This window comes from Manis pentadactyla, chromosome 2 (assembly GCF_030020395.1).
Source record: "Manis pentadactyla isolate mManPen7 chromosome 2, mManPen7.hap1, whole genome shotgun sequence".
NCBI classification, from domain to species: Eukaryota; Metazoa; Chordata; class Mammalia; order Pholidota; family Manidae; genus Manis; species Manis pentadactyla.
In genome coordinates this window covers 176039811-176044110 of record NC_080020.1, presented here as the reverse complement: position 1 = coordinate 176044110, position 4300 = coordinate 176039811, and positions in this window count along the sequence as shown.

The window sequence follows — 4300 nt, the reverse complement described above, 5'->3', positions numbered from 1 at the left end:
TAGGGGTAGGGGTAGGGGTAGGGGTAGGGGTAGGGGGTAGGGGTAGGGGTAGGGGTAGGGGTAGAGGTAGAGGTAGAGGTAGAGGTAGAATGGTTTTAAGGATTAGGGGTCGGGTGTGTTCTGCAGTGGTGATTGGATCTTAAGGGTGGGGCCTTCATTCCCATCTTTTTCTTTTCTTAATAGGGACCTCTGGGAACTGGGCATAGAGTCTCATTCTCTAGCTACTTCCTGCTGGAAGGGGGCACAGATTCTGGGATTAGCAAGGCCATTGCTGTAGAGTTGGGGAAGGGCGGGCATTTTGAGATGATTTGTGATGTCATCAAGGCTTGTTTCATTATTCTTCGTGAGAAGGCTTTGATAGTCCAGGAGGAGTCAATGGTTGACAGTATGGTTAGAAGTTTTTTTGAAATTTGATTTTGAATGAATTTTTGGAATAGGTTAATGAAGCAGAGAAGGAAAAAGAGAATAATAATAATAAAGGTAATAGGGTCTAGGAGGGGCAGGAGCCAATTGAAGGGGTAAGGGAACAAATTGTTAGGGAGTTTTCTAGAAGTTTGGAGGCTTGTTCGCAGAGGCGTTTTGCACCATCCCAGACAAGACTGGATTTGTTGGTTGTAGAAGCAGCATTGTTCTTGGAATAGGGCACATGTGCCACCTTACGCAGCTCTAAGGAGGTCTAGACCTCTGCGGTCCTGGAGAACAACTGAGGCTAGAGAGTCTACTTGATCTTGCAGGTGTTCTAATTGGTTAGAGACTTCTTTTAGCCCTTTTGTGAGTTCCCTTGATAGTTTAGCAAATTCTGAAAGGGATATTCCTAGAGCTCCAATTCCTATACCGTACCCGTGATTATTCCCTAGGGTAGCGATTAGGGGAACTAAGTGTACAACACGGCACACTCTGATGTGGGTTATAGGGCAGGACAGGAATGGGTAGGTCAGGTGTGGCCAAGGAAAGGGTGGAGTAAGGAGACTTAAAGCACAAGTCCCGGTCCAGTTGGTTGGCAAGCAGGCATATGCTCTATCTCCACATACCCAAAAGATGCCTGTTTCCAAGGATAGACATCCTATGAGGTCAAAGCAGGATAAGAGGAGGAGATCTGGGGGTGATTTGGGGGAGTAAATGTTGGACTGCCTGAAATTTATGCCATATTTGAAAAGAGGAGCTTAATGCTGCAACTGTTAGAGAGGATAGAGGTGAGGCTGGTTGTATTTTGGCTAGACTTTCTTGGCTGAGAGTTGCATATTTTGGTTTAAGAAGATTCTACCTTCGGGTATGTTGAGTTGTTTGCATTCTTGGTTTCCCCTATGGGCTAGGGGAGTGTCCTTTAGGGGGTCTTTTCCTCTGTCCTGGCAATATTGGGATGTGGTGGCATTTAGACTGCCTTGGAAAGAGTGATATCCAGGGACTCTTAAGAGAACTCCTAGTTGGTTAGTATTATGGTGGTTTGGTGGTGGAAGGAGTTGAAGGGTGTGTTTGCAGAGGGAAGGATCTAGAGAGCCTACTGGAATATAGTGGTCTTGTTGGGCTCGAGAAATGCACAAGGGGGCAGGATGGGTCATATGAAGTTTACTTTGGGGAAGTTGGTGGGTTTTCAAGGTTTGTCTAATGCTTTTTAGTGCTCCGGGTAGTCTGATGTCTGATCCCTCAGCTAGGCTGTGCCCCTGGGGTTTGCTGTTTTCGATGAAGTGAAGTCCTGCTGAGGTATTGATCCAGGCTGTTAAGGGAGCAGGGGTTGCTGAGTCTGCTAACTGAGAAAGGTGAAAACAGACCCAGCAAGGGGGTTAGATAGTTCCATTAAAGGTTTGGATGATTTGGACTGTGTGAGAGATTGTTTGATTGAGGTATGTGGCAAGGGTTTGAGCCATAGGGTTAGAGGTTGAGTGAGTACATGTTATTAAGAGAATAATGCTTGAAGTAAGAGAATGCATGAGGAAAAGGTAATGATTTCGTTTGGGGAGAAGTCTGGAAGGGTTCCCTGCAGCCATAAATCTTGAATTATTACATGTAAGGGGTTAGAGGGTGAGTATTGGGAAAGTTCTTCTAATAAGATGGCTAGGAAATGAGCAAAGTAATGTAAGTTCAGGCACATAGGAAATGAGTAAAATTATGTAGGTGTTGTACTTATCCTTTTGTATCTTCGGGGGTGTGGTGTTCAGGGATGGCTGGAAGAGATGTAGGCCGAGATGAAAACTGGATTCGGAGAGGTCCTGTTTGGGTTGTAGAGTAGGTTCCTGGAGGATTTGTAGTCTGTGGAGTTGAAGGGGTAAGTGGTCCCACTGGGATGGAGGAGTAGGAATCTGCGGGAGGTTCAGAGTAATGGGGAGAGGATGAGATAAAGGGTTTTATATGGGAGTTGTGGATCCAGTGAGGAAATTTTGTAAGTTCGACTGTAGTAGGAGTGGATAGGACCACTTGATAGGGTCCCTGCCATTTGGGAGTTAGGGGTGATGGTCCTGGTTAGAAGAGAGGAGGACTGAATCTCCAGGTTGATAAAAAGTAGAAGAGGGAGGGTCATGAGGCTTTGACATGTAGAGGTCAGCATGGGACCATAGTAGAGAGCAGATGTGTTGGAGTAGTGGAGATATAAGATGAGAAGGAAGAGTGGGGGTTTCAGAGTTAAGACCTGGTGGAAGCACAGGGCAGCCGTACATGAGTTCGAAAGGAGAAAGTGAGGTGGCTTTTTAGGTAGAGCCCGGAGTCGGAGCAGAGCTAAAGGGAGAAGCTTTGTCCAGTCGAGATGGAGTTCTATGGATAGTTTGGTAAGGATGGATTTCAGAGTTCAGTTGGTTTTCTCCACCTTACCTGAGGATTATGGATGGTATGGGATATGGAAATGCCAGGGGATATTAGGAGCTTTAGCGGTTGTCTGGGAAACTTGGGAGATAAATTCAGGGCCATTGTCTGATTGTAAGGATGTAGGTACTTCAAAACGGGGGATGATCTCTGATAACAAAATGGTGGGCACTGTCTGAGCTCGTTTGTTAGTTGTAGGAAAGGCTTCAACCCAACTTGAAAATGTGTCTACCAGTACTAGAAGGTATCGGTAGCGCTTTATGAGGGCATATGAGTGAAGTCGAACTGCCAGTTGGTCCCAGGAATGAGTCCCCGTGCTTGATGAGTGGGAAAAGAAGGAGGTCAAGAAGGTGAATTAGGATTGACCTTTTGGCAGATTTCACATGAAGCAGTAAGTGTTTTTAGAAAGGTAATGTCTGAAGAGGAGAGAGGTAGGTGGGTTTTTAGAAAGTGTTGTAAAGATTGGAGATTAGGATGAAATAGGTTGTGTAGATAGGAGAGTATGGCTTTAGTAGAAGGTAATTTAGTCAGCAGGAGAGGGGTCATTAGGCATAGAAGTGAGAGCACCTATTATAGAAACCATTGCTGCCCATCTGGCTGCTTCATCAGCTCTGTTATTTCCCTGAGTGATGAAAGATTGATCTGATTGATAAGAGCGGCAGTGTACTACTAGGCCTATGGCAGGTGGTAGGTATGAAGCTTCTATTAGTTGTATGATGTAGTTAGCATTGGTAATGGAGCGGCCCTTGATACTGAGGAGTCCCCTTTCTTTCCAGATTGCTGCATGGGAGAGTAAGATATGGAAGGCATACTTGGAATCAGTGTAGATGGTAAGTGAACTTCCCTCTGCTAAGGTATAAGCACGGGTGAGGGCAATTAATTCCGCCTGTTGGTTTGTGGTGTTAGGGGTAAGGGGCTTTGCCTCAATAGTTTGATCAAGAGAGACCATGGCATATCCAGCTCGATGGACACCCTCATGGATAAAAGAACTACTGTTGGTGAACCAAGTATGTGTGGCCTGAGGGAGAGCTCCCTCCTGGATATGAGAAGGACAGGGTAGTAACTCATCTAGGATTTGTAGGCAGCTATGAGAGTCAGGGGAAGATTCTATTTTTTCTCGTGATTTGGTAGAAAGTGGGAGAAGAGTAGAAGATTGAGGGAAGGGCAGACTTCAAATTTGATGGAAGTATCTCGATCAGAGCTACTTGAAGTGACAGAATCCTACAAGGGGGAAGAGTTTGTAAGCCCTTATAGGTGAGGAGTTCAGAAAGACGGTGAGGGGAAAGGACAGTGGTGGGTGATCCAAAAGTGAGCTTCTTTGATTCTTGGATGAGGATGGCAGCTGCAGCCAGAGTCCACAGACCAAGGGCCCATCCCTGAATGGTGGGGTCCAGCCATTTTGAAAAATAAGCAACAGGGGCAAGGGAGGGCCATAGCCCGTGGCCTAGGATTCCCAGAGCAAACCCTTGATTTTCTGAGATGAACAGGAAGAAGGGGCACATGAGAT